Source organism: Panthera tigris, chromosome C2, assembly GCF_018350195.1.
Source record: "Panthera tigris isolate Pti1 chromosome C2, P.tigris_Pti1_mat1.1, whole genome shotgun sequence".
NCBI lineage: Eukaryota > Metazoa > Chordata > Mammalia > Carnivora > Felidae > Panthera > Panthera tigris.
Window position 1 is genome coordinate 84,315,409 of NC_056668.1, and position 9,982 is coordinate 84,325,390.

Sequence of the window (9,982 nt, forward strand, 5' to 3'; positions counted from 1 at the left end):
AATGTACGTATTTTAAACAACTTAAGCTGACAAAAATGCTCACATCTGAACAGTGGTAGAATATTTGCTATAATCTGCTTACACCAGGTGCTCAATTAATGCTGAATGAAGGAGGTCCCATGGGATTTGTTTTAAGAGAAACTTGAATGAGGAGAGAAAAGTTCTGAATCTGACCACTTATTATTTCTTGAGGTAAAATAATGTTTTGTGCGTTTGCCATTTTAATATCACACAAATCAAAATACTTATTTTCCTTCCTCTAATACCAGCTTACGTCAGACCATCATCACCTCACTCCTCAGTGACTAAAACAGGCATGGTGGTCTTCCTGTCCCATTTCTTTCCCCCCACCCTCCTGCTCCCATCCATTTTCCATTCTATATGCTGACTGACCTTTCTAAAAGCTTTCCATGTCCCTGCATTCCCTTGGGTAAATCTCAAAGCATTCAAGACACTCCACACTGTGTCCATAACCAACCTCTCCAGCCTCCTTCATCTCCGCAACTGAAGCACCCACTTCTTGGTGTTCCAGCCATATTCTACCGCATGCAGTTTTTCTACACACCATGCTCTCACCCCAGGAACTTTGCACATGTTGTTCCCTCTTTTGGGAGGTTTTACTCTCTCTCCACTCTTGGCCTTCCATCCTTCCATCTGGCTTACTCCTACTTGTCTTGGAGATTTTCGTTGAGATATCATCTACTCTGAGCATCTTCCTTGACAGCTCCTCTCTTTCTAGACTAGATTAGTGATTTGCCACCCTGTGCTTTCATGTAACTAATGACTCAACATGGTGGCTTGTTTGTTATTACCTCTTAATAAATTCAAAGAATTTGTTACATCTAATGTGATGCCTGGCACATAGCAGGCACTCAAGAAATATTCTGTGAGCGAATTAGGGACCTTCGAAATGAGTAGTCTTCTTTGATGAAGGTGATGTAGCAATAACTTCTATTGTAAATGATAATACAGTAAAAAGAAAGTATATCAAAAATTGAGACCTGAATCAGGTAAGTGAAAGCACTTTAGAAAATACAAAGCACTAGTTATATATTATCATTATCATCATAATTCTCAAATGCCTAGATTGCCGTTTTGACTCTGCCACATTCCTGCTCAAGAGCCCCCAGCACCTTCACTCTCTTACCACCTCTCCACATACACCCACCCCCCTTCACCTTCCACAGTGTTTCTCAAAGTGTGGCTGTGTAAAGTGGTAATCAATCTCATGGTCATTTGCTCCAGGGGAACTTCTTTCCCCAGTCTTAGACCATGTGCTCTGGATGCTGCTAACTCTGCCTTGGGACCACAGACATAGAGCCTGTGACTCTAACAAGGCCAACGAGCACCTTGCATTCTCATAACCAGTGGACATGGTGCGTGAGGCTCCCTAAACTGTGATTAAGCCAGTCTAGTAAGGGTGACCTCAGAATCTCTGCAGGGAATACTGAAGCAACCATGGCCATGCTCATCTGCTGTGTCAACCAGGCAGCAAACAACAATAGGAGTTACCAGCAGCCATCTTGCAATTGTTAGCGAAGCATCCTAGGATGAAGCCAATACGTCTATCAGCAAACAGAGACATGAAAGTGTCTGGTCCTTGGGGTATTCTCAAGCTGCTGATGCATGTAGTTGACACTACAACTATCCATCATAACCAAAAATCAGAAAGATGTAGTTCTGCATCTTGACACGGAATGTGACACTTCTGGGTTTCTCCTCCTCGAAAATGGATTTTATTTTAATATTTATGTATTTTGAGAGTGAGAGAACAGGGGAGGGAGAGAGATTCAGAATCCCAAGCAGGCTCCGTGCTGTCAGTACAGAGCTTGACACAGGGCTCTATCTCATGGTTTGTGAGATCACGACCTGAGCCGAAATCAGCAATCTGATGCTCAACTGACTGAACCACCCAGGAGGCCCTGGAAAGTGGATTTTAAAACGTTTTTTTTTTCTTCCTTATAATAATGCTTTGAAAAATAATTAAAAGTTAGGTCCATATTCAATTAGTGCTAACAAAACAATGAATCAAATTTATAAAAACAGTATTGAGATCTTTATAAGTGAAGGGTTTTATTAGCTCAAAATACTATTGAAGTAGAAGTACCATCATTGATTTACTAGTCACCTGACTTCTAGTTCAGCTGCAGGTCTCCAATGTTATTAAAATATTAAGTTAATGCACAGGAAATACATTTTCTACAAAATCAGTATCTAAGGAGAGAAAATAAAGTCCATGTGATCAAGGAAGAGCAACATTAAGAAGGATGTTACTGTTAAAATTCCAGGCCAACTCTTCTACTAAATCTTTCAAAAATGTTGTTGGATCTACAGTTTTGGTCAGATCCAGGTTAACACAAACTTGTCAGAATTGCTTTCTTCAGAAGTAAGCAGTTAGATCAGGAAATAAACCACAAAAATTCCTTAATTGCTAGTCATCTAAGTAAGGTCTTATACTTTGGCTGAAACAGTAAACCGAAGGAAAGAAATACCTAGCAATCTTTTGGGGGTATTTCTTTTTCTGCTCAAGCTAAGAAAAACACCCTAACTAGCAAAGGGGTCAAAAAGAATAGAGAGGCGATAGCTCTTCAAACCTTCCTTTCTAGGTAGAATTAGCCATTTAAGCTTTGTCCACATTAGCATTAAGCTAGCAAGTCTAGAAAGTGACTTAACTCCTATCACTTTGCCAGTGTGTTTATTTAATATTAATCCCATGTGTTTTAGGAATTGGTCTGAACCGAGTTATATTGGAATTGCCTCCAAAAAGGCTTAATCATGCCTCAGGAGCATCTTAAGCTATTTATTATAATAATTTATTATTTGTTTAAAATTTATAATGAATTCATTTATAATGGGTTCTCATTTACAGAAAGTCAATGTATCATTAGCTGGTTGACTGTGGGCCACTTCTTGTGTGTGCTCTTGGTATGGACAACTAATACCCAGTCCTAGACAAGATAACTCTTCTAGAGAATTTCAGATAAGTAATTTGTATTTAATGAGTTCATGGTTCAGACACAATCATCAACGGGATCAATCAGTTAACAAATAGAGACTAAAAATGACAATAATAAAGATACCGTTTATTACTTCCTACAGGAAGACTGGAGAGGGACTTTCCATAGTGTTAAGGTTCGAATTAAAATATCCTTACACAGTAGGAATAATACAGCTATACAGCTATCCCTTGTGGGAGAGCCAACACACAGACTTCAGCTCGCTATTATTGGCTTTTCTGTTTGGTAGGACTTGTTTCTTTGCTTTCCTTTTATAATGTGTATAATAATGTGCATTTAGATGCATGAAAAAATTAGCATAGTAATTCAATATTAGTATAGAATTTGAAATTAGCATAGAATTTCAAGCATAACTCTCGAGGAATTATTGATAAACCTGGAACTTTCTAAAGATAAAATCTTCTAGGAGGAAACCTACTCGTTGAATACATGATGGAAATGAGGCAGGGAGGCACAGAGGAGAACGTGACACCCCTTTGCTAGCCACAGAGGCTTCCCAGCTGCAAAGGTGTTTGAGTGGCTCAGGAAGGTCATAGGAATCCTCTGATCTATACAGCTGCTCCTCTGAGATAGAGCATGCCAACTGACCACGGGTATTCTATGACAGCAGTTGGTGACTGAGTATCGGATATGATTTCTCTCTATGATGCATTAATCCTCAGGTGTGTACATAATCATCCTGCTTATCGTACAGTCCAAGTTTTCGTCGCATTAGAGACACTATAGGTACACTATCTGATTTCTCCATGGATGCTTTGCTGCCGGGGGATAACAGTGCCAGGAGCTACATAATGTCCAAGCTTTAAGGCATCATTTTCTCCAGCCGAGTGTTGACTGTTCCAACAGAGGCAGGAGTGGACTAGGAAACTTTTGAATGCTTAAGATGACCGTGTCTTTCAGCCACTCTCCTTTGTGCCCAGACTTCTCCAGGATAAGAGCATTTACCCTTCTGTGCCACCATGCTACTCTTGCTTGGCAAATAATCAATAGACAAGCATCAACCAACTCCAGGGGAAGCCTCTTCTGCTGCAAAGAAAAAATCTCTTCCTTTAAGTTTCCTCACCTCTATTTCAATGCCAGGCAAGAGTTTCACTGCATACACTTGGGTATCATTCCTAACAAAGACTACTTCCCATATGAATAAGCATATCTCTAAGTTGCAATAAGATGCAGTTTTTCAAAGCCCTTCTTATCAGGGTACTTGGTGTTGGAACTCTGGCATCATTAATAAAACAAAATATGTCTTGTGAATGAAAACCATTGCATACATAAATATGCAATCTGCTACAAGAGAAGATTTTTATGAGTTTATTTTCTACAAAACTTTTCAGTTAAAACCCCCAACCCCCCCCCCCCCCCACTGCCACATAAATTTAAGCTATGGGAGGTTTGTAGCACGCTGGAAGTATGAGGAATCTCAGTGATCCTACAGTCCATCGGCACAGAAACCCAGGTGTCCTTTGCTGCCCCCAGTCTGCAAGAGAGAATCCTGAGGCCTTGGCAGGGCCCTGAACCCACCAGCCGGAGCTGCTCTGCATTTATATCACATATGCCTTGCTCTTCTGCAGGGGATTTATCGGTTTTAAAAGGGCTTTTGCTGCTGCCTAAGAAAGACTTAAAGTCAAAAATTTATTTCCGCTAATGATCAGGATGACACTCTAATTTTCTGTAGGCAACTGAGGCCCTGGAAGGTGAGGTGACTTGCCCCAGAGTCTCCCCATTAATAAATGACAGAAACTTCCTGACTTCACCTGTTACTCTCCCCCTGATACTGTGACCCATCATTCTGTTCACAACTCACCTTTCTACATATCTCAAGTTTTTATTTAAAAACATTTCTTTCTGGTTCTGTTGAGCTGTAACTAGCATACAGCACTCTGTGCAGCACAATGACTTGACTTATGTGTACTATGAAATGATTACCAAAATAAGTTTGGTTAACATCCATCATCTCATAACGTGTATCTCAGTCTTAAGCTGTCTTTGGCTTCCTGGACCTCATGGGTTTATGACCCTATATTTTTATATGAAGCTTAAAGGCACTAAAGGATCCCAAGGGCAACCTCCCCCTCATGTTTGCAGTCTTAAAATTATCAAAGGCAAATGCTTCCAGATGGAGCAGTTACTTCTAACATCCCTTGGCTGAGGAATGCGCACGTAGTCAGTCAAAGTCACTGGCAAGAAGGAAAGTGTGCCTCCGATGTGCCCTGGCTTTTTGACAACAGGTGTATCATAGCAATAGCATTTACAACCAAACCTTTTGACAAATGACTGCTGGAGGTCTCATATCTCAGAACTGGTTTTGAAAGGACAAACCCCTTATGAGCCAGTCCTTGACAAACTGGACCCTTTGGACAGTTGTCTCTATCACACCAATCCAAATGAACTTGTTGCTGGTCCCAGAGCCCACACACCAGGCATTGTTAAGGCCATTCCTTGTGATCCTGTCTAGATCTTCAAGGCTCGGGTTCCTGGCATCCCAACCCTCCTGTAAGTTTCCTTGTGCTCCCGGACTGGGAGTGGTATCTTCCTGTTCTCACTCCATATGTACCACTCAGGTTTTCGACCACATTCTAATGATACTAGTAAAAAATAGCAATAACAACAATTAACGTGCATTTAGCACTTACTATGTGCCAGAGACAATAACTCTTCCAAGTAGGTATTATCCCTATTTTGTACATGACGAAATGAAGCCCAGCGAGAACAAGAAATTTGCACAAGGGCAAGCAGACAATAAATGACAGAATGGGTGTTTGAACTCGGAATTCTGTAGCCTGAGCTTGTACCATTAGGCTGTGCATCACTGTCTCTCCCTTGGGTTACAAACTACCCAAAGATGTAATCATTTTCTTATTTATCTCCGGTCACCATGATTTCTCATGCAGCCATGAACAGAATGGGGCCCCACTAAGGATATGTCGTCGTAAGAGTCAGGGAGACCATGCTCTAAAAACACAAAATCCCTCAACACTGGAAACCATTGGCTACACACACAGACACCTCCAGTCACACTCAGCATTTGGCTCTTTCTGCAGTGTCTGCAACAGCTTGGCAGTTCTAATATCTGAAGGATTAGTGCTGATCTACACTGATTGCTCACACCTGCAATTCAAACTAACCCCTGTTCCGCTTTGTGCAATCAGCCATGCCCAGGTAAGACCATCAGCTTCCCAAATGACAGGCAAACAGAGACCCACCTGACAGGTCTGACCAGACACCTGTGAGATCTGCAAAGTAGGAAGGAAGGGGGAAGGGAAGGTGGAATTACAAAATTAAAGCACCGAATGTAAACGGTAAAAGAATGAGTGCTCCGTTTACTTCGCAGAAAGATTAGAAACTCTGTAGACTGAAAACATCAAAGGTCCCCAGCTCATGAATGCAGGGCAGTAACTGGCAATGGAATTTTTACAGGCACTAAGATCCGATATTTATGGTTTTATGTATAGGAAGCCTTAGAGAAGTCAGATAGACCTTAGATTATCAAAAGTGCCAAACATAATGGTGCTTTGATTTTCAATGCTGCCTCCTAACCAGGGAACTCTGCGTGCATTTGCTAACATTGTCCTGATAATCCTCATAAGGTCCCCTTCTGGAGGTCAGGGGTGTCGATGGGAAAATGCAGTCCATGCAGGACTAGGACAACTCGCTCAGAGCATCGTAACAGAGCCAGAAAGATGCATTGTTCTTCTTGATGAAAAGGGTCCAATTTTGTCAACTACATTTTCCATTCTGAATTTCTCCTCTTTGTTTTCAAGATGTAATAACCAAAAGAAAAATGTGTGCTGTAGATATACATAAACATATGTATGTATGAATGTATGTACACGTATGTTTGTTTTAATAGTCGCAGTCACAGAAATAAAAGCCACATCCCCATTCATCACGTTCTTATCTTTGGTAATCCATATTGCCTTCTCAAGGGAATGGTAGTTCAATCCTGAGTGACTGGACTAGTTCCAATTACAACCACAAATAATTGGATTTTGGTTTATTTCCTTCTTTTTATACGTGTCAGATTTTTGCAATATAAGTTTCACTAAATTTGTTTGCACTGTATGACTAACCTTTTTTAAGATGTAAATGAAGAAATATCAGAAAAGCAAAGCAGCAGGCCTGGTTTGATTTTAAAGGCATTCTATTCCAGGGGCACCTGGGTGGCTCAGTAGGTTGAGCATTCGACTTCAGCTCAGGTCACGATCTCATGGCTCATGGGTTTGAGCCCCGCACCAGGTCTCAGCTGTTGGTGTGGCACCTGCCTCAGGTCCTCTGTCCCCCGTCTCTCTACCCCTCACCTGCTCTCTCACTCTCTCTCTCTCTCAGAAATAAACATTTTTAAAAACCCAGTTTTTTAAAAAGGCTTTTTTTCCCAAATAGAGCCAAATATAGAAAATATACATCACAATATCCCCCATGATAAGTCACCATTTCTCCTGCTGCTGCTGATAATTAACAAAGCATTGAACCAGGGAAATTTTTCTTAATTCAAAGTTTAGTTTGGTGTTTGTTGAGGTCTATAAGCTTAGAAACATCAAGGTTATGATTTCTTCTTAGGAAAAGTTAGTGACAACTTGGGGCACCAGTCCTGGAAGTGACTTCCACTCCCCCAAAAATCATTCCACTGACTTTCATGAAAGGCAAAATGATGCAGGGACATCTGGGGTGGCTCAGTCAGTTGAGCGTCCAACTGTAGCTCAGGTCATGATCTCATGGTTTGAGGCGTGGAGCCCCACATCAGGCTCATTGCAGAGCCCTCTTCCAATCCTCGGTCCCCCTCTCTCTGCCCCTCCCCTACTCACATTCTCTCAAAAATAAACATTCAAAAAAAAAAAAAGATAAAATGATGCAACAAATAAGCAGGATCTTCTCATGCTCTTCATCAGTTTTTATCTTCAGAGCAGTTACATGCCCTATCTGGTGATATTTGTTAAATGTTATCATTACTTTAGCCAGATAGTCAAAGTTGGCTCATGGGGATATATTTGAACTTGAGTGGTTTCAGGTTCCAGTAAGAATGCCAAAGCTTGGCTCTAGTAACACACTCCCTTCTGGCCAAGCCCTGAGCCAATCCGGATGATGGTAGAAACTGCTTTGGGGTTGTGGGTTTGTCTCAACCCAAGAGAGTAAAATCTAGGGCTTTTTAACTGTGGCACATCACACCAGACAAAACGGTAGGGTGGAGCGTCTGAAAGCTGAGTCTCCCATGTCTCTCTCTGACATACCTATTTCTATTAAGCAAAGGAAGAAAAGAGGCTCAGGGAGCCAAGCCACCAGCCTGGCACCTTATGATAGAAGAAGCCACTGAGAACACAGGCACTTCATCTTCTTGTACTCTGTTGATTATTATTATTATTATTATTACCACCCCTGGGTTAGTTCAAGAAAGAACAATTCGAAATTACCACCAGTCGCTACGTGTATGAAGCGAGCCAAACACCATAATAGATACCTTACATATGATCTCATTTCATTTCAAAAGTTGGCATAGAGGTGTGGTTAAGAGCATAGGCTCTGGTCCCAAGACTTCCTGGGTTTAAATTCTGCCTCAACTGCTTCTTAGGTGTTTAACCTTAAACAAACTCTCCATGTCTCAGTTACCACTTCTGTGAGAGAAAACCAACTCTTGTGAGGTTTCTTTGAGAACTAAATGATATAAACTTGTGACATAGTTAGCATAGTGTTTGGCTGGCATATGGTAAGCACTCAATACAAGTTAGATATTATTTTAAGCCTTAGCACCATTTCACAAATGAAAAGATTGAGACTAAGCTTGGGTTACTCGGATGGTTTTCAAAGTCGGGCCTCTGGGAACTTGCTACAAGTGGAAATTCCTGACCCCACCCAACACTAAATCAGAAACTTTGGGACAAGTCCCTGTAATCTGTATGCATATAGCCCTCTCTAGGGGATTCTAATGCATGCTAAAATTTGAGAACAAATGGATAAATCAACTTGCCCAAAGCTATACAGCTTTTATCTAAGCAATAAAACCAAGGTTTAGTCTGATCTAAAGGCCTATATGCTTTCCACTAGGCGTGCTATAAATTCAGTCCCAGACAAGAATCGTGTGCTGTGCCCCCATGTCTTGACCACATATTAGTGTCCTCCTTTCTCCATACTCACAAAAGTGGTTTCTACTTTGTCAATGCAGCAGCCCCGGTCTTAGCTCTGCTACAAGAGCCTTCTGTTTCCTTTCCCCAAATTCAGAGCTTTCATAGAGTAATAAAATCCTGGGGGTGGTGAGAGCCAGGATAAAACATTGTACTGTGGTCAGAAAAATTCAAATTCTTGATTGGTGACATTTTTACCCAGAAATTTTAAATCTGATTTACACAAAAAATGAGGTAATTTATATATAATTTTTCCTCCCCCCTCTCCCAAATTGAAAAGGGCACAGGATTGTAAATTTACAAATTAGTCTAGTTCTCTCTCTCTCTCTCTCTCTCAACTTTGCTATGGCAAAGGTCCCACTGAAGTCAAGAATACCACCAGGCACTGTGGGCAGGTAGACTCAATCCACATCTGCCATCTCAATCCTGAAGGAATCAGATCAGACAGTATGATTTTAAGAAGGAAGAGAAGTATTAGTAAATAAAAACAGCATTGGATGCAACTTTGTGCTATTCTTTCTGAGATAACAATAACCTGGACAAAAATTCTCTTCCTTGAATCATCATTCTGTCTCTTCGCTTTCGTTGGAAATGATGAAACATTGCCACACTAACACACACTTCATCTTCTGGACACGATTGCTCTTTGTTGGTTTGACCTACAGTGGGAGCTGGATGCTCTCTTTTCGTGCATAACAGTTGCAATTGTCTTCCCTTACTAGATCCTGATCCCAATGTTCAGAGGACTTTGGAGAATAGCTTAGCAATGAAGCTTACGAAAGAATAAGATCCCTTGAACAGGAACAACTAGAGTGTTGTGCAAAGTTTCATCGTGAAAATAAAGAGCACAACAAG